Source organism: Mustela nivalis (assembly GCF_964662115.1).
Source record: "Mustela nivalis genome assembly, chromosome: 8".
In the NCBI taxonomy this organism is placed as follows: domain Eukaryota; kingdom Metazoa; phylum Chordata; class Mammalia; order Carnivora; family Mustelidae; genus Mustela; species Mustela nivalis.
Window position 1 is genome coordinate 1,838,479 of NC_139027.1, and position 21,458 is coordinate 1,859,936.

A 21,458-nucleotide genomic window follows, 5' to 3' on the forward strand; every position below is an offset into this window, starting at 1 on the left:
AGACCCCTGGAAAATGTGCATTAACCAAATCAGAAGAGACCCCAAATTGTAGGGGGAAAAAAGGGGTAAAAAGAAGTTCAAAAAAATTTTAAAAAAATTAAGAAAAAAACAAAAGAGAAAAGAAAATATATATTAGACTGGTGAATAGAACAGAGCCACCCATTTAATTTTGGGAGTATTTTGGTCTCTTTAAGAAACTACCTCCCAAAACTTTAAAGAAAGAAAGAAATATATATATATATATATATATATATATATATATATATATATTTTGTGTGTGTGTAGGTATGTGTGTGTATGTACAAAAATAAGTGAACATGATCAAAGGATGGAATATGACAACAAAGGTGAAAATTTAAAAAAAATTCTAAAAAAGGAGTTGATAAGTTGGTTGGGAAAAGAAAGAAAAAGAAATTGGAGAGATTTTGCTCAGGCTGGAGACTAGAACAAAGCCCTGTGCTAGATTTAGGGTATAGTTTGATCTATTAGAAGAAGTTGTATCCCAAAATTTTTTTTAGAAGAAAAAACCCTGTGTGTATACAAAAAATAAAGTTAGATACAATGAAGGATAAAATATGACTATAATAATGAAGGTTGAAAAGGTTTTTTTAAATGAAAAGTATTGTTAAGAGAAACTAGTTGAAAACATTAAAAGAAGAGTGAAATTTAGAAAAAATTAGAATAAGAAAAAAATTAAAAAAAATTAATTAACTTTGCAAGACTAAAGAATCATGGTGAGAAAGCCATGAATTCCATGCCTTGCTTTCTCCTCCTCTGGCATTCCGCTGTTCTCTTGGTCAGTGACCTTGGTCTTGGCTGGATTTCTTGTTGACCTTCTAGGGAGGGGCCTGTTGTGATTCTCAAGCGTCTCTGCTGGAGGCAGAATTGCACGGCCCTTACCAGGGGCCGGGCTAAGTAATTCGCTTGGGTTCGCTTTCAGGAGCTTTTTTTTCCTGAGCGCTTTCCATAGAGTTCCAGAGGACGGGAATGAAAAGAGGAGCCTAGAGCTCGGGGCCCCACTCCTCAGTGCGCCCTCAGAGAAAAGCACTCAGTCATTCCCATCTCCCTGGCCTCCAGCTGCGCTCCGAGCTCACCCAGCCTGCGACTGAGCGTCTCTATCCCTGGCACACAGTCCCGCCTAGAGTCTCCAAACCCAGCAGATCCCTGCGCTCTTCCAGGGGGGTCTCCCTGGATCTTGTGGGGTCCCTGCTCACAGAGCAGTGGCATGACTGTGCCACGGATCATGGTTTAAGGTAACCCTGCGCTGAGAGCTCACTCGTCGGCTCTGTCTCTGTAGCCGGTTTCCCTGCTCTAATACCTGCGAGCTCTGTGACACTCAGATACCCCCAATCCTTCGGTGACCCTGCGGGACCTGGGGCCACACTATCTCCATGAGGGTTCCACCCCAGTTTAGCCTCTGGAGCGACATCCCTTTTAAAAGTCCCAATTTAGTGCTCCGTTGCTCTGCTGCTTGCTGGGAGCCCCCCCCCCCCATGGTCTATCTTCCCGTTGCTTTGGATTCACTTCTCCGCTGGTCCCATCTTCCAGAAAGTGGTCGATTTTGTTTCTAGAATCACTGCTCTTCTTCTCTTCGATCTCCTGTTGGATTTGTAGGCGTTCGGAGCGGTTTGGTAACTATCTAGCTGATCTCCTTCTGACTGATGTCGTCTCAGCTGCACTTCCCCACCATCTTGACTCCTCCTCAAACCCCTCTTCCGTTTTGAAGAATTTTGAAAAATGTGTGGACCCATGAGCCCACCACTGATTCAAAATACAAAATGTTTGCTCACCCCCAAAGGGGGCCTTGTGCCGCCTTGGTGGTCCTTTTCTTCCTACAAGCCCATCTCCTGGTCAGCTGTCACTAAACACTTGCTGTGTTTTTCTAAACTGTATTAGACATTAGGTACCCTTTATGTTTTGTTTTCTAGCTGTTATGACTTACAATTACCAATAAAATAGTACTTTTTTTTCTGGAAAGTCTGCTAATTGTTTATGAACCTGCAAAGAAAACTCTTTTTATCATGGAAGTGCATGTGAGCTCTGCAGGGAGGTCCCTCCTGACACTGTATTCATTCCTGGGGTGGCTGTCATGAAGTATCATGAATGGGATGGCTTCAGCACATGTCTGCTCTCACAGAGCCAGGCACAGAAGTCAGAAATCCAGGTGTCAACAGGGCCACGTTCCCTCTGAGACTCTGGGTCAGATCTTTCCTGGTCTCTTCCAGAATCTGGCAGTGGCTGGCAACCTTTGGTGTCCCTGGGGCACCACCCTACTGGGTGCCTCTGTAGTCTCAGGGCGAGCTCCTTTGGTGTCTGTCTTTGCTAGGCATTTCCTCTTCCTGTAAGAACACTAATCATTGGACTTGGGGTCACCCTAACCCAGCATGACCCCATCCTAGCTAATTGCATCTGCAAAGACATTGTTTCCAGGTAGGTTCATATACATGGGCACTGGAGGTTAGGACTTGAACATATATTTTTGGGGACACAATTAATCCATAACACTCAGCTGTGTCTTTGGCCCTGGGGGTATAATTTTCTGCGGGGTGTCTGCTTTAAATGATAGCATGTGAAAAGCCCGAGAATTGAGAGTAAAAGGCAAGAAAGGGTGTAGACTGAGTTCCCATTGCTGTGGGAAGATCAAGAGAAAAGCCAGGCTGAGGCTGAGGGCTGGGCCGCCTCAGGCAAACCCCTGCATCCTAGCTGGGCTGCCATCTCAGGGAGGACTCCCCTGAAGGAGAGGAAATCCCCGCGAGGACTGGGCTGGGCGGGGCGGGGCTGCTAGAGCAGCGCCGTGCAGAAGGAACCGAACGTGGGCCACAGGTGGGAGCCATGTGGGCAACTTCAGATTTTCTAGTAGCCACATGGAAAGGAGTAAAATGAAGCAGGTACGATTAGTTTTAGTAATACATTTTATTGGACCTCATATGCCAAAATGTCCTCATTTCCAGGTAATCATTATGGAAGTGTGGGGGAGGCCGTTGATCTCTTTTGTAGTAAGCCTTCGAATCCCGTCAATATTTTCCTTGGCAGTACATCCCGGTTAGATGGCATTTCATGCACTCAACAGTGACATATGCCAGTGGCCCCCATACTGGGCAGTGAGGGGACAGAATGGCCATTGGAAGTCGCGACGCGCTGTCTTTGGAGCTCAGTGGTGGGACGCTCCCGTGACATGACGCCGAGGGTCTGCGCTGGCCTCTGTGGAGTCATGCTGCTTCCAGAATGTTTGACCCAAAAGTTCACCATCTCTGCAGGGTGCCCCCCCAGAAGGGGGGTGTGATGATGAGGAGGTGATTTTGCAAATAAGAAAATCGGCCAGAAGCACTTACATTACGACATTACCCAAAGTCACGCATCTCGGAACGAGGGTCAGGCAAAACGGCTGCTCTCCAGCCTGATGCTGCCCCTCCCCGGCCTCCACCCTTAGCCTGGGAAGTGAGGGGCCGGGACGCCTCCCAGCGCTCCTTCAGCACCAGGTCTGTCCATCATTATGCGTCAGCAGCATCCTTGGCCCAGCCGTGCACATGCAGACATGCTATTTGGCACTTGGCCGTCCGTCTTCCAGGATCTTAACAGCTGGGGGTTTGGGATCTCTGCATTTCCATAGCTCCAGGGTTTGGCTGGAGGAAAGATTAATGATAAAAGCAGAAAACAAATGGTCTGAAATCCAGATACCTCAGCCAAGTCTCACATGGCCAAGTCTCAGTAGTGATAAATAATAAAATAATGACATCACTCGACTCTGGGATCCAATATGGTGTGAAAGGAAAAGAAATGGCTTATCATAGCGAGTTCCAGCTATATTTTATATTGTTTTACTTCTTTTCAATGTGTTTTTCTCAGTTGCTTCCACACGACGAGCTGTGTTTCTATCAATTACACCCCGGCATTCAGCATATGAAACATTCCTCAACTTACAGATACATTTAATGTGCTTTTCCTGTTGCCCCAAAAGCTCAGGATGTAGGTGGAGCGTAATCTCTCCGATTTCCAAATCGTGGGGGCATTTAGGCATGGGCCGCTCTGGAGACGTGGTCTTGGCCCCCAGCCCTACGCACGGGAGTCTTCGCAAGTGAACCTGGAGGAGACGCGGCTTCTGCAGGGACCCACGCTTCCCCATCCACTGTCCTCCGCTTTAAATCACGATCAGACGCAGGACTTGGTTCTCTGAAAAAGTCACTGATTTCCAGGTGAGCACCCAGAGCAGTGGTCCCCGGTTCCCCCAGCGATTTGCAGGAGCACATCCTTTGGATGGCCGCAGGCTGGGCTTGGGGGTCAGAGCAGAGTCCGAAAGCACCGCTGCATGTAAGAGGCGCTTGTCCCGCAGGTTGGAGCCCGTGTCAACAAACACATCTGCGGGATCCTGCGGCCCGAGAGAGCGGTCGGTCCGGAGCTGGAAGGCTGAGCGGTGACAGGGAAGGGCGCCTCGCTCTCCTGAGACACGCGCAGCGGCTCCTCCTGGTAGCTCTTTCCCCAGGGGTTAGGAGCCCTCCGTTCAGATGAGGGAAATGTGCTCCATGGGGAAGAAGCTGTGGTTTAAGGCTGCGTGGCAGGGAGGGGTCCGGCCGGCACATGCCAGTACAGGGACATGCCCGTGGGGCACAGGGATGCCACCTGCAGGCAGGGACACGGGCACCGGGTCTCTGCACCTGGCGCTTGGAGTTGAGGATGGAGGGATTAAAAGGGCTCTATGGGGCCTCCATGGTGGATCCCTTCGTCCATCCTCCCGCCGACACAACCCGGTAAGTGCCTGATCCAAGCTCGCAGGAGGCCAAGTCAAATACCGAGCAGTGATGACCGTCCACTGCGTGAACACGGCACCCAGGCAAGACGGACGGGCGGCAGGAGGGCTTGGTCCGGGCTGGTGTCGGGGGCTGGGCACGTAGTTCCTCAGACAGCGCTGGCTCCGAGGGGACAGCCTCTCTCCACACCCCGTCCCCGTCTCCCCATCTCAGATGGGGGTCAGTGAACGCTGCCCCACGGACAGGGCTTTCAAGGTTGTGCGCTGGCGGGGTGCCCCTGCCTTCCCCGGCCCCGGGAGGCCAGGACCCGAGAGCAGGACCCTGCTGACTCTGTTGGCAGAGACTCAGGGTCCCTGGTAATCCTGTCACTTCCCCTGCAGGAGCCTCCGCTCCTGCTCCCTTTACTGACGATTCCAAACTCACCCTTTGGCCGCACACCTCGAAGACGCTTCAGACTTCATTGTTCCTGCTTTTCGGCAATAGCTGGGCCCGTCACTTCACGGGCAAGTGGGGGCTTTCTCTGGTCTGGTCCTAATGCCTTCAGGGAGCCGTAGGTCCACAGCTCTCCCTTTCTCCTACTTCCAGAAACATGAGCTGTGGCGGAGAAACGAAATCCTGGCTTTCATTTGATTTTAATTAACTTACATTTGACGAAGTTAAATCTGAATCCGCACCGACCACACCGGAGAGCACAGCCTGGGCTCTTCCTTCCTTGTTACTTCTCACGGTTGGCGCTCAGCCCGTCTCGTTTCTCAGCTCCAGCTCCAGAGCTGCCAGCAGCTCGAGGGCAGCTCCAGGGCAGCTCCAGGGCACCTCGAGGGCTGTGCTCTTCCCTTCCAGCGTCCACACGGGCCTGGAAGGTGGGATTCTCAGTCCCAGTTCCGGAGATCCAGAGAGCGTCTGAGCCCGGGGCCAAGCGCACGTCTCTATCCACATTCCGTGTCTGTGTTGTCCACAGGCTGGGACCAGGGTCCCCCGGGTTAATTCCGAACTCCGTGCAGCTTCGGCCGAAACACGTGTCCATGAAAGAAGTGACTTAAGAAGATGTTTATTGGAGTCAGCATCCTGCAGTGGGGGAACCACTCAGCGGAGAGGGACAGACCTGAGCCCCGTTCTCAGGGGACCCACGTCTCATGTGTCAGACTAACTGGTGCTGTCGTTTTGGGGGCCCGGGAGTGCCACCGGCCCCAGGAAGGACCTGTGGGCTGCAGGGCACCAGGGGCTCTTGGAAGAGGCATCCGGGCCGCCGTCCATCTGGAGCCGGCTTCAGGAGGATGCGTCCTCCAGGCCGAGAGACTGGCCTCTGGAAGGGGTCCAGGGGGACTCCGGGTGTTTGGGGTCAGGGCCAGTTCAGTGGGGCTGCCCTGAGAGAGGGACGTGGGATGAGCAGATATGAGACCACAGAGGCCAGCAGGGGTTGGGGGGGCATCAGGAAGGCCTCGGTGCCTTATCTGGAAAGCAGCAGGCAGCCCCCGAAACCTCTGTGGGGACTGGCAGTCAGGTCTGTGGAGGGCCTTCGGATGGCGCGGTGGGATTCCGTCCAGAGGGTGGGCAAGACTGGGGGCTGTGGCACCTCTCTGGACGCTGGGGGAGGGTGGTCTGGGGGAGACAAAGCCCTGGGCCAGGAGACGGAGGCTCACGGGTGTGGGTGAGGTGGATGGGACCCACGAGGGTCCTGCCTGTGTTTGCGCCGTGCGCCCAGCGGGCCCCGTGGGAGTGGGGGGCTGGCTGGGGGCTGACAGGGGGCGGCTGGCCCAGAGGTGCTGAGTGATTTCTCAGGAGGCCCTCAGGATGCTGCCGACCCGGGCTCAGATGACAGAAACGCGTCGCATCCCAGGCTGGAGGCCAGAAGCCCGAGATCAGGGGGTCTCAGGGCGGTTCCTCCCGAGGCCATACGGCAGAGTCTCTCCTGTGCTTCTCATGGCTGGAAGGCTGTGTTTGGGGCTTCCAGCAGCTCCCGCCCTCCGGTTCACGTGGTGCTCCCTTGTGCGAACGCGAGAGTCTCAATTCCCCCTTAAATGAGGACCTGCTGGTGCTTCCGGATGAGGGCCCGCCCGCTCCAGCGTGAACTCCTTTAGCCCAAGTGTATCCACGATGAACCTATTTCCACGTAAGCTCCCAGTCTGAGGTGCTGGGCTTAGGGTCTCAGCATGAGAATTTGGGGACTCGATTCAAGCCACAGCAAGGTCTGGCAGCTTTGGAAGGACATGGGGCAGGGGAAGGGGATGGTGAAGTGGGGGGGGGCCCTGTGGAGTGACACACTGTCAGGAGGGTGACTGCTTCAGTCAACGTCCATCCCACTAGGAGCGGCTTTTAATGGTCACCTGCTGTCTAAAGGATGGGGGTGTTTCAGGGTTTGGCATTATGCTGTGTGTTTAGTACGTTTTCAGTAAACGCTGCCGATCTGCTTGGCTGAATTGGTCAGGCCACCGCTGCCCATGTGACCTTGCCCTCGGAATATATGGGGGTCGTGGTCATCCCCAGGGGGACTGTTCCCCTGGCAATCAACCCACTAAAAATCTTTATATTTAGGATTTGTTGACGCTCACTCATGTGTGGAGGTTATCGTAGGACGCACAGATGACGCAGCTCCACGCTACACCCACAGATGACGCAGCTCCACGCTACACCTAGAGCAGGAAAGACGAATGGCAAGGCAGCTTTCCTGTCAAGAATGGAATCCTGTTCTCTGAAAATAAAAACTCTGTGTGCTCCTTGTGCAAACTATTTGCAGAAACTACAATTTAAAATAAAAAACAATCGGCCTAATCTCATCGCCCAGAGATAGCGGCCATCACTGTTTTGGGGTGGCACAGGCCGATGAGGGGACCCTGGGGCCCGTTTGCACGTTCCACTCCATAAAGATAATCATAAGACGTGACTTTGCGGAGGCGAAGACTGCACGGTCCCCTGCAGGAAACCGGATGATTCATGGGTGTGATCGCTGTGCGGGGCTGCTGTCCTATTGTCCCTTCTGCCCTGGGGTCCCCTGCCCTGGTGGGAAGGAAAGGAAGTGCCCTGCACCCCTCTGGCAGCTTTTCTCAGGCTGAGGCCTCGTCTGGACCTCTGGTACCACCCGAGAGTGAACGCCCTGGGCTTGGCTTTGCCTTTCTCCGGCCGTGGGCAGGAAACGGGCTGGAAATGGCACTGCCGTCCGGCTTGTGGTGAAGCCAGCTGACATATGCAAAGTTCGACCGGTGCCGGGCACATCCGAGGTGTTCTGGGAGTGTTGGCTATTCTCAGCAGCCTTTCTGCTCTCACTTGTCTCTCTAAGATGCTGTGGACACGCGGAGGGGAGTGTGCAGGGTCCCTGGGCCGTGGGCCCCCATCTGAGACCTGGACCATGTCCCGGTCCCCTCCTCATGGCTGTGTGCAGCTCAGGGTCACCAAGGCAAGTGCAGGGGACCACCTCACTTTGCCGCAAGTGTCGGGGATTTAAGAACCCCAGTGGGCAGGTAGGTGACCACCATTCATCAAAGCACTGAGAAGGCATTTTAGCGTTAACAAAGAGATGACTTTCTAGGTCATAAAATAATTTCAGAGCCCAGGTTTTCCTCCTCGTAAAATTGGGACAATTGAGTGTCCGTGTCCCAGGGCTTCATAAAGATTAAATGAGATACTATTTCTAAACACCAGCTGGCGAATGGCAGAAGGAGCTCAGCAAACTCTCCATTCTTCTGACTGCACGTGAAGCAGCTCAGCCTCTATCCTCGGTTTGAAAATCAGATATGCTTCGTAGACACAGGTGGAACCCCGAGAAACTCCTAAATGCGAGGCAACCTTTTGTTAGTGGGATCACTGACTTTGATAGAAGATGCAGAGAGTCAAATAATTATTTTTTTGATAGAAGGAAAGATTGATCACTCCTTAGTTGTGAGGACTTACTTGGAAATGAAAACACTGTCCGTGTTTATAACATTCACCGCTCCCGCCCCCAGAGCTGTCTGATGCCACAGTCTAGGGTTTCTAAAGGCAAGATTGTGTGTACTTAAGACGTTCCTGAAGGACTTTAGATGTTCTGCTAAAGTAAATCTGTTGCTTCTCCCCTCCCCCTGCTACTTCTGCTAAATGATAAACCAAAGAAAGCTGTTGTGTAGGATGCTTTCTCCACGCTTTCTCCGTCGCTCTGGGCCAATGTTTCAATTCTTTATTGTTTTCGAAGGACTTACGTGTAAACATATAAACAAGAAATCCATAAAATAATGTGGCAATTATTAACATTTATTGTCTAAAGTCTTCCAAGTTAATCTCTTTTTCAACTATACTGGCCCTTTGTAGCCATAAATGTTTAGATAATTTTGGTAATTGTAAGAAATCTCTGCATCTATTGGACTCCTATCTATTGGATAATCACGTTCCTTACTGTAGACTTTAAGTCACAAATACTTTCCAAGTCCATTGTTGGACTTGACTTTTCTTACTTCTCTTTCTCATAATCATCAGAGAAGTGATGAATATTTGAATTGGATAATAGCCACCATAGATAATAAAGAATCATTTCAGGTTCCCTGAATGCAAATCCCAGGCCATGGCAATAACTCCTCTTATTATTTTTAGAGTGACTGTCGTCAGCAAATGGCGACTCTAAATTAATTTGGGGGCTGTGAGAACGATAGCCAAGGACGCTGACACTGAGCAATGAGCCACAGGAGAAAGGACAGCGAGTCTGGACCAACCACCACACCAGCCAGCACGAGACCCAAGCTGTGTCCACCACACGACTTCTGCCGTTTCCACCGAGTGAAATGAGAATAAGGAAGCTTGACACAGAGCTTCTTGGAATTAATGGGATCAAGAGTGGAGGAACGTAGGTCTCATCTCAGTGTGAGAATAAGAGATGTGACTTGTTTCTCAACGATTTGAGATCAGTCACCGACTTCTTGCCGTTCCCTGAATCTGCCGTGTGTTTTCACACCTCCCAGCTTCGCTCATGCTGCTCTATTTGCAAGTTCCTTTCCCCCTTTCTTGGGCTGATCAAAACCCACGTACCTCTTCAGGCTGACAGATCTGACCTCCTCTGTGCCGAGTCTGTGTTTCTGCAGAATGTTGTCTGCACTTCAGAAGGGTTTTCACAGAGCCTGTCTGATGACGAGTGTGTCTGTGTCGTGAGCCTGAACCCTTTCTTTCTTATTCTTTATTTCTAGCCTGCCTCGTTAGAGACAGGATTAAAATGCCACCAAGGGGGGAGTCCGTTGTGGCTGGGACTTCTTCCTCCTCGAGTGACCCCATATGGTGCCCTGCACCAAGGCAGTGTCTGTTAAGGTGTGTCTACCCCCATGTACCCTTCCCCTCCCCCACTCCCATTATCTGCCAAAGTCACGAGGGAAGAGAGGCCATCCGTCCACGAAGACCCTGAGACCCCACCTCGATTGTTGATTCCATTCCTGGAAGCTCTTCAGATTTTGTTTCTCAACTAAATGAAAAAAGATTATGGAATAAATAAAGGAAGGACAAGAAATCAAGAGATTCCTTCTTTTATAGTCCAGCCAACCAGATAGTCTTAGATAAATTGTTTCCATTTGGTGGAATGTAAACTCTGTAACATCGTAGCAAGTTCATGGACAGTAACATTCACTGAGCTCAATTTTATACCTAGAGACAGACATGTCACGCTTGTTTGTTTTAGCCAGGTTACACTAGCATATATCTCACCGCAGGACTTTGCCCATGGGATATTATTATTTTTGAAACATGTTGAGCGTTAATTTTTAAAAAACCCAATTGTAGATAATGTCTCAGAAGGAGATATTTCTTCATTAGATGGCTGTGGATGAGTAATGACCATATGGAAGGAGGATGATTACCTAGAAAAGGTTCTAAGGTTATTTGGTTATTTTGGAAAAAATATGTAAATAATAAACATGTAGACATGTAGGAGATACACATTAATAAATGAAAAATATTCATTTTTATCTCGTTATGAAGCTTTCTTGGGATGCAGAGCAAACACTAGCAAAAAAAAAAAAGCCTTAAGAAGATTTTTTTCTAAGGTACAAATAAATGTCATATTTGGGAAAATGAAGAATTAGAGCTGGTCATCTACACATTTTTAATAATTTCTATACACTTTTGGAATTAAATATGTGTGAAATAAGTCATAGTCCATTTTTCTCCTTTTCCGCTCAAAGCAAAAAAGTGGGTGTGGGATCTCTTTCTGAGCCCAAGAGCATTTGGCACTGACTGAGCCGGGGGAGGCAGAAAGCCCGCCTCTCACGAAGCAGCACATCGTGTGAGCTCACGAGATGCGGTGGCGGTAGAGGCTGGAACCCGAGAGGAAGCGCGACGCTGCGGAGAGCAGCACAGTCCCGTCACGGGCCGGACCGCGTGGGGAAGGACGTCAAACCCCGGGAAGAGAGAACCTGCTTTAGGAGACAGCGCTGTGTTGGTGCACAGACGCTCTGGGGTGAGCCTGGCCTAGAACCGCTACGCGGCAAGCCAGACTCCAGAGCGGGGACCACGGTGGTGATTCTGAGGTGTGGAAGGAGGCTGGGTGCGGCCCCCAGACCCCACTCTCGAGGCCCCGCTGTCCGCAGAAGCCTATGGCTGCCTTCCCTGCAGCTCCTGAAGTCTGGAAGGCCAGTCCCGCGTGCGAATTCACGAAGCTTGTAAAGGGCACATGGTGCTGCGTAGTTGCACGTGGTCCCAGGGGCCTCCCCTGTGCAGAGACGCCCTTGAGTCTGTGTGTCCTCCGGGTCCAGTCTGAGATGAACGTGACGGAGTCTGTCTTAGCCGTTTTACGGTTCCTGGAACAGACTGGGAGGAGGGCTGGCCCTCAGTGACGTGCTCGCCCTGTCTGAGAGGGCCCCGGGAAAGCTGGCCAGAGAACAGGACAGTGTTCTGGAGCACGCACCAGCCGGGCCCGTCACGTCCCCCAGGACCTGGCAGACGGAGGGCCCGGCACACCTGTGGTCTGAAGGCCTCACTGCTGCTGCTGTGCTGTAGGGAGCCCGACCCTTTGGTTGCGCAGCTTAGTCCGCACGTACACTCAATTCAAATAAGCCCGAGTGAGGAGGAGGTCAGAGCCGCCTGGGCTCCACGGGCCCCGCAGCCATCCAGCTCCACGTTGCGTGGCCGTGGCCGAGGGCTCGCACAGCAGCTGCTGGGGCGGTGGGGTGCCCCCTGCAGTGTTTCCTGCACTCACGTGGAAGCCAGCCACTGCCTCATCTCCTGCACGCTCTGGTCTGCACGACCCCCTTCCTGGGGTCTTCTTGTCCCGGGGCTGAGACCGCACAGGTCACCCCGCCTATGAGCCCCAACTCCAGCCTCTTAGTAACTGCTTCCCTTGCTTGTGGAGGGTTCAGGAGTTGGAAGACGGTACGACCGTGTTCGAAAAAGCTAGTTATGGAAATGAACCAGGTCAGGACACTTGGGGCCCCGCACACCAGCATAATGCTTGGGGGCTGGTATTCGTCCTCCTTTTCATTAAAGACTCCACCCAGAAAGCCCGAGAACATTCTATAGCTCTGGGCCCATCAACTGGAAGCAAGCTAGGCATAAATACATCAGGAGATGTTTTTATTAAAAAAGAGACAAATCACCAAACATTACAGGTTTAGTTTATGGGTACAAGTTCAATGATGTCCTACAGTCTCTCAACACCCACAAAGGGCATCTCTTGGTTGGAGAATATTCTCATGCCGAGAGAACAGCCTCTGTGTCTTCCTGTTGACTCTGTCCCCTGCTGATGTGTGGGCTCTGCCGCGTCTTGCTGTGTGCCTAGAACGGGCTGGTCCTCCACACTCTAGGTTTGGGAAGGCTGTTTTCCAAGTAGGGCATATGCCCCAGACCGCCCTGGGTGGAGGGTCTGGACGACTCCCAGGAGAGCAGCCAGGCAAGGAGGACTCCTGGGTGTGAGGAAGCCCATGTCTGTGGTGAGAAGACCTGGAGCCCAGGCGTGAGCCACATTCTGGCTTTCCTGGGGAGAAGGAAGACGAGGGAGCTCCGAGGGTCGGAAGACGGCGGCTCTGTCCTGACCACAGGGCCTGGAACAGCCCAGGCCGCTTCACCCGCCTGCAGAGCAGCAGACGCATTCCCACCGTCCACGAAAGAGACAGCAGCCCGCAGTTAATCAGTGCAGAGGAAGAATCAGCAAAGCCATCTCCAGGGACCTAGTGACATCATGCTCTAGCCGAGAAAAGCACAAGGGAAGAGAGATGTGAGCCCCTCTCCGGGCAGCTGGCTGAGCTCTGCACCCGAGGGCTGATCTGAGTGCACGGCGGGGGCAGAGAGAACTCGGTCCGCTAGTGATGTGTGTGCCCCCAGCATGGCTCCCGGACAGGCCACATGTCGAGCTCCAGGCCTTGCACACGTGATGAAGGAGGCACGAGCATTCCACGGGGCAGAGGACTGAGTCTGACACTCAGTCCAAGCTGAACACCATTGTGGGTTCAGGAAAAAAGCACTGCATCAAAAACTAATGGTGTAATTAAGGTGACTAATGTAATACAATAAAAAAAAGAAAAGGAAAAAAAAAGATTTTGCTCCAGAAGAAGAATCTGACCCCATTTAGAAATAAGGTTTGGGTTTTATTTACAACATCACGGTTTCATGGGGGGACACTGCCCCGAGAGGGCAAGATGAACTCTCAGCGGGGTCCACACCAGCGCTGTCCTTCCGGTGCGTGAAATCCAGCTCGCCCGCAGGTGCTAAGCGCGAGTGTAAAAGCTCGGGTGTCCAAGGCTTAGGAGGAAGAAAGGACGCCGGATCGCTCATGGATCCTTTTTGCACATTGATTCCGTGTGTAAGTGATAATACCTCTGCAGGTTTCAAGTTAAGTAACACGATTAAAGTTAACGCCACCTCTTGCCTTTTACTTTCCGGAACAGGACACCAGAACACTGAGAATTCCGCCCTTGGTCCATGAGCTCTTCCTACCGGACAGCGCTGCCCCGGGGACGCTTGCTTGTCTGGATGTCAGCAGAGGCAGGCAGGTGAAGCCGTCCTGCGTGTCTCCCGGCCTCTCCCTCCTCCCTCCTCCTCCTCCTCCTCCCGTCTCTCCTCCCCCCTCCTCCGTACCCCACCACCACTTCTCTTCTCCCTCCTCCCCTCCCCCCTTCTTCTCTGACCCGGTTCCTAGGATCACTCTGGTTCTTAGCCACCCTGTGTTTGCTCTCGCGTCCACAGCCGAGCTGGAGCGCATCTAAGATGAGCCTGGTCCCGAGGGATACCCCGCCGTGCCTCTGAAGCTCAGCCGTGGGCTGGCCTGGGAGCCTGCAGGACGTGATCCCGCCCGGCTCAGCGTGAGCGGAATTCTCCATTCTCACTGTCCACTCACCTTCGTGCCATGAGGAAACATTTCCCTTCATGATCTCGTGTCAGCCACAGAGCCCCAAAACACTCGTGGATTTGGTTAGTCTCTCTCGTAAGCTCCAAGCGGGATTTGTAACGATAGGATCATCCACTGTCCGGGACTGACTCTCCAATCCCGCTCCTTCCCGGGCACCGTGCGGAAGACGATGAAGGTGACAGGTCAGCTCACCTTTAAGGAACCGAGTCTGGGGAGGAAGGCTGCTCGCTGCCATCGCGTGCCGTCGGGTGAGACGTGATTGGTCGGCTACCCGACGCCGCAGGAACGGCTCTGCCTTGGAGCCCAGCAGGTGCTTCTCCTTGGGGATGTGACCCACGTGCTTTGACGTCTCAGTGAGTCACTCAGAGCTTAGGAAATGTTGAAGTATAGTGCATCCCTGGGAGCCCGGGAGCAGCGCCCACGAACATGAGGTTGGAAATGTCCTTCGCCATCAGAATGGGTGTTCCAGCAGAGGCTGCGTGTGTCACAGATGAGACCTGCAGGTGGAGATGTGGGTGCGGGGACCAGGCGTGGGGGCAGGAGAGCAGAGTGGTGGAGAGGGTGAAGAGCAGGCTGGGAAGAGGGAAGGCAAACCTGTGATGTTTGGGTCTGGGGTTAGGTCACCAGGATGGAGGAAGGTGCTGGGAATCAGCTGGCCAGGAGTCGGCCCAAGTGCACAGAACTTCATCCACGTGGCCACCTGTCAACCTCATCTTTTCCCGGCAGGGGCGCCGCTGGGAGGGCATTCTCAGCTCTGCCACAGCCTGGCCTGGTGGGAGATTCAGGCCGCCAGAGCCCTTGGGGCAGCCAGGGGGAGGCCCGCCTCACTCTGCACCCGGCCCCCGCGCCTCGGGGTCGTGTGCTCGGCTGACCCTCCCTGGACATCACGGGGGCCCACGTCAGAAATCTCTGCCATGTACACCTAACAGAAACTCCAGGAATTTCAAAGTAGAAATAAGAGTGCTAGCTACGTGTGGAAGTTTCTATGTGTATGAGTTTATATGTGAGCGAGTTTCCTGAACCAACTGTTAACATTTTGGCTCAGAGTTCAAGGTCAAAGAAAACAGAACACGAGTGGAAAGGACTCGGACTGAATGGGTGTGGGCTTTCTTACACCCACTGGTGGACCTTCACGGTCCTGACATCAACCTCTGGAGATCATCCGCACTCTTTCTTGGGGTTTTGACTTTCTGGAATCTCCAAACCTGTGTCGGGTTGGGATTGTAGCTCTAGGACCCAAAATCCGTGCTCTAACTAGCAAAGTCCTGAGAGGCAAAGTGCTTTCCTGTGGTTTTCGGAGGCTGTTGGTGGAGGGTCTGGTGCAGATTAGGTGCTAAATCCGTGTTAGCCGAATTGAAATTACAGTTAAACTTGGAGTAGTTTATTGCCGTAAACACACACGTAGGTGTCTTTTGTCTGATGTAGTCAGGGTGAGGTCTGTGGGCATGGGGAAGGCTCTGAAGCGGCGGTGGAGGACAGAAGAGCAGGGCTCAATGGGACATTTGAGGTGGTGGCTTTGGCGACATCTCATGCCAGCTTCACCCTAACAGACTGCCTGAGCCAGGGATGCCTGTGAGTTCCCATCTCACTGCGTCACCAACCGCGGGCGTAGAATCCCATGTCGACGTCCATGAGCAGATTGATCGGGGAAATGAACTGTGATATGAAGACGGAAGGCCAAAGCTTCTCATATGCCAGAGACTCGCTCTTTGATATAAAAACCTAAATCCTACAGCAGGAGACAAGGCGTGGTGACAGATTTACCTTTGAGAGCTTCTGCCTTGAAGAAGCAGGGTCTGGAAGCTGCTTTCACGTGCCCACTTCCCGGTGCTTGGAGAGTCCCCACGTCCCTCACCCCGAGGCCCTGCAGGAGGACCGTCCTCTCCGTGTGCACTGACCCGGCACCATAGCTCCGGGACCCCCCCTCCCAGCCCTCCAGAGCCCCTCCTCAGGCTGCATGGGCCCAATTACATTTTCCAAAATACAAATGAGTTTCCATTCTTTCCCCTCAAAACCATGGCTATTTACAAATGGAACGAGAGCTTTGAAGGTCACGACCTCCCTGGCCGACCTCAGGACCTTTGGCTCTCCCCTCTCATTCCCGTGCTCAGAACATCGTGGGAACTCAGCGCCCATAAAGCACGCTGGTTCCTGTAATCCTTAAAGAAACCTGCTTCTTTCTCTCCTCCATTCTCTCTTGTTTCCTCTGAGGCAGGCCCTCAGGAGCATCGTGCTTTCTGAACGTTGTTGTTCTTTCTCCGGCGGGAGCGGATTTTTTTTTAACTCTTTAAATTGATGTTCCATCTGCCGGAGACATTTCTTAAAAGCATTAAGGTGCATCTGTGTAGTGTTAATTTTTAAAAATGCTTTGCCTTTTAGAATGCCCTTTCCTACTCAATCAATAGGGCGACCTCAGCCAGAAGGCTTGGAATATTTATTTCTTGGGGGTCTTCGTAGAGAATACATCACATGACACAAGCACTTGGAAATTCAGTGTCATAATTTACTTTCATGACTCCGCGTGTGTCCGAGTCTAAAGATTCATTGGGACAGTGGATGCCGGCTTATGCTTTTATTAGCTTTTCTAGTTGTAGAGAAAGAAAAACTTAAATCTTAAAAAAGTGTTTTAACTTACTTTTCACCAATTACATTGGAATTGTGGTAGGACCTGGGTGTTAATTGTATGGTCAGTGCTGAATTATGTTTCTCTTTGGTCTGATTTTTCTGCAATTTATTATACTGCCGATTCCTTGTTTGTGAACCAGGGGAAAATGTTTTATTTTCTGCCCCTCAGTTCTTCTAAAGAGCAGTTTTCCAGCCCAGTCAAGTGAATTAATGAGGGTCTGACCTCCAGTGAGACGGACTGTATGTGCAGTCAAATGTAAAGGTAGTCGAAAAAGACACAAGGGCAAATGTGCAGGCTGAGGCATGCCAAAAAATCAAGGGGCTCAGTGATTTGCCTCTAACCATGACAGACTGGGACTTCCAACGTGAACGTGTGCGAATCTAGCCTGTGTGGCATGCGCTCTGTGCTCCTGTGGGGACAAGAGCATGGAAGCTCCCCGAGCCGGACGCAGCACAGGCAGCTTTAGGTTGGTTTCGTTTATGTCTCTGCTTCGCTCTGATTAAAACGGGGCACCTTCACTGCTGATGTTTTAGCCTCTTTGGGGCCCAAATCATGCCTTGTCATCAGGGTCTTGGCTGGAAGCCAAAGGGCAGGCGCTTCCCGTAAAGCAGGACGTTGAAGGAAAGAGAAGCAATTTAACACTTGGAATTATTCCGTGACCCCATCATGCCCGTTATTGGAAAGGTGGGAAAGATGTGCCCGGGAAATAAGCCACTTCTTGATATTCAAGCATTTATGATTTTTAAAATTACCAGTTTGAAAATCAGCTAAGAAGCCTGTTATTAACTTTAATTTCCTGTTTAGATGGTGTGAAAAATAAGGAGGTCTGTGGGCGAAGCCTGGAAATCGGAGTCTAGAAATGCACGCGTGGTGCCTGGTGTTCAACGCACTTCCTTCAGTCTCGCCAGCTTCCTTCACACCTTGTCTATGAAATTCAATGTCGGTGGTCCACATTAGTGCCTGATAGTCTTATAGGCCCAATTACCAAGGCAATTAGCGGAAATTCCAAAGAAATGGAAATATTCGACTGCTGCAATTCTAGTCTGTAATTTGCTGTTGTGGGTATGATGCAAACATACAGTTTGATATTATGTATTCCTGAAGTCTCCTTCTTGCCTATATACCCAAACGGCGACATTCTGAGATAAAATATGACATTTTTCTTTTACATAATTCCCATCATCTTAGGCTTTTAGGGACCTATGCTTATGCCGAAAATGACGATGAACTTCTGAAAGCAGATCACCTCTGCTGTTACATCGCTTCATAAATTTGTTCTGGTAACGCTTGTCCATCTGCACCACCCAAAAGTTTCTTCCTCATTCCTAGGGTTTTTAAGCCCCCACCCTTTTTTTTTGAAGATTTTATTTTTTTAAGTCGTCTCTATGTCCAAGGTGGGGCTCAAGCTCGCAATCCCGAGAACAAGAGCTGCATGACCTTCCGGCTGAGCCAGCCAGGTGTCCCCCATTCCTGGTGCCCCTGTTCCTGGTGTTTTGATGTAACAAATACGATGGTCTCCAGGGCTGCGGTAGTAATGAGTGTGGGTAGGGAGGAGTCAGCTTTTAAGAACTGGCGGCAGCACAGATGTGTTTGCGATCACTCACTGTGTCTTTTTTTTATTTCTTTTCAGCTAACAGTATTCATTGTTTTTGCACCACACCCAGTGCTCCATGCAATCTGTGCCCTCTCCAATACCCACCACCTGGTTCCCCCAACCTCCCACCCCCACCCCTACAAACCCCTCAGATTGTTTTTCAGAGTCCATAGTCTCTCATGGTTCACCTCCCCTTCCAATTTCCCTCAACTCCCTTCTCCTCTCCATCTCCCCTTGCTGGGACTTCTAACACTATGTTGAACAAGAGTGAGAGTGGGCATCCTTGTCGTGTTCCTGATCTCAACAGGAAGGCTGCAAGCTTTTTCCCATTGAGGATGATATTTGCTGTGGGTCTTTCATAGATAGATTTGATGAAGTTCAGGAATGCTCCCTCTATCCCTATACTTTGGAGCGTTTTAATCAGGAACAGATGCTGGATTTTGTCAATGCTTTTTCTGCATCTATTGAGAGGACCATGTGATTCTTCTCTCTTCTCTTATTGATTTGTTCTATCACATTGATTGATTTGCAAATGTTGAACCATCCTTGTAGCACAGGGATAAATCCCACCTGGTCATGGTGGATAATCTTTTTAATGTGCTATTGGATGCTATTTGCTAGGATCTTGTTCAGAATCTTAGCATCCATCTTCTTTCAAGATATGTCTCCAAAGGCAAAGGAAACAAAAGCAAAAATAAACTTTCGGGACTTCATCAAGATCAAAAGCTTCTGCACAGCAAAGGAAACAGTCAACAAAACAAAGAGGCAACCCATGGAATGGGAGAAGATATTTGCAAATGACAGTACAGACAAAAGGTTGATATCCAGGATCTATAAAGAGCTCCTCAAACTCAACACACACAAAACAGATAATCATATCAAAAAATGGGCAGAAGATATGAACAGACACTTCTCCAATGAAGACATACAAATGGCTATCAGACACATGAAAAAATGTTCATCATCACTAGCCATCAGGGAGATTCAAATTAAAACCACATTGAGATATCACCTTACACCGGTTAGAATGGCCAAAATTAGCAAGACAGGAAACAATGTGTGTTGGAGAGGATGTGGATAAAGGGGAACCCTCTTACACTGCTGGTGGGAATGCAAGTTGGTGCAGCCTCTTTGGAGAACAGTGTGGAGATTCCTCAAGAAATTAAAAATAGAGCTTCCCTATGACCCTACAATTACACTACTGAGTATTTACCCCAAAGATACAGACGTAGTGAAAAGAAGGGCCATCTGTACCCCAATGTTTATAGCAACAATGGCCACCGTCGCCAAACTGTGGAAAGAACCAAGATGCCCTTCAACGGACGAATGGATAAGGAAGATGTGGTCCATATACACTATGGAGTATGATGCCTCCAACAGAAAGGACGAATACCCAACTTTTGTAGCAACATGGACAGGATTGGAAGAGATTATGCTGAGTGAAATAAGTCAAGCAGAGAGAATCAATTATCATATGGTTTCACTTATTTGTGGAGCATAAGGAATAACATGGAGGACATGGGGAGATGGAGAGGAGAAGGGAGTTGGGGGAAATTGGAAGGGGAGGTGAACCATGAGAGACTATGGACTCTGAAAAACAATCTGAGGGTTTTGAAGGGGGGGGTGGGAGGTCGGGGTACAAAGTGGTGGGTATTGGAGAGGGCACGGATTGCATGGAGCACTGGGTGTGGTGCAAAAACAATGAATACTGTTATGCTGAAAAGAAATAAAAAATAAAAAAAAAAAGGTCCTAGCAACCCACTGTGTCTTTACTCTCTGGAGCCAACACCTGGGCATGAATGCTTGGTGCCCAACAGTGCATCAGGCCCGGCAGGTGCGGGGGCAAGGCGGGGGCAGGGGCAGGGCTCAGCTGGGCTCTCTGAGCATGCGCTAGGAAGGGAGCAGGGCAGCCTGGCAGGATGAGTGGGCTTCTCTTGGAGCACATATAAAACTGGTTCCATGCTCTTCATTTTTGCTTCTGTTGCTGTGGTTTGAGGACTTATCTGTGAATGCCACTGTGTCATTCAACAATCAGAAGTCCCAGGTATGTTGCTGGTATGTGCTAAGCCTTGGAACAGACTTTGTGAAGTGTCTGTGGGGAAATAGTATAGCCACGGGTTTAGCTTGCGGTTTCAGAGACAGGCTGCCTGGATTTTGATTGCGGTTTCACCCTGTGAGTTGTGTGCATGGGGCAAGGGTCTTAATCCCCTGCCTGTTTCCATCTGGAGAATGGGAGTGATGACCACTCTTTCCTCTTGGGTTGTTGTTAAAGCAGAAGTAGATCATGGCTAAGATTAGATTACAACCGTGTCTGGGTAATGGGAAGGACTTCCCAGGTGTTATTTGCCTGGGAGACAGCAGCGAGCTGACAGTACCGCGCATCCTTCACGGCGGGGGGGTTCTGTGTGTGGGGGGGGGTTCTGTGTGTGGGCGCACGTGGTGCTGAGCTCCCTTGTCTCTCCAGCAGCGCAGCCTGGCACCGGCACACAGAACCCAAACCTGCTTGTAGAAGGGAGACCCCGGCTCCCCCTGAGACTGGTGTCTGCTGGACCCTCACAAGCCCAGTCTACAGTGACCTGTGAAAATGGCCTATTTCTATCTGGGACATGAGTCTGCTTGTGCACAACAGAAAAGCTCTTGCCTTTTTTGTTTTCTTTTAGACTTATGGATCGCACGTACTTAGGAGAGCGCCTGACGTGTAACGGACTCTCCGTGGAGCTGAGCAGGTGTCCGGTTCGGCTCACTGGCGCGGCGGGAACTCCTGCTAGGACGTCCTCGTTCTCACTCTACGCCTGCTCCTGAGCTTCAGCCAACACCAGGGACCCGGGTGAAATAAGTCAGCAGGAAGTCCAGGAAGCAGAAGTGCCGTGTTGTGAGTGCATGGCCGCTTGCAACGTTCTCCTCGGACAGAGCTCTCTCCGGGGCAGAGTCAGGTGTCCCGTCCTGTTCCCCGATTCCGCGTTCGCCCTCCCCGTGTCCCACGCCCCGCAGTCAGGAGGGCCAGCCTCCTTGGCTCACCTCCCTCCTTTCCTCCTGCGCTCTCTCCTCTCCCCAACTCCTCCTTCTCGTCCCACTCTCTCTTCCCTTTTCCCCCCAAATCCTTAAGAAACTCCACCATGTCAGTCGCCGTGCAAACATAAATGGCATTCCTGCCCTTATGGAACCCCCGCTCCAGGCAGACATCAATCAAGCCTTTGAACATACGGA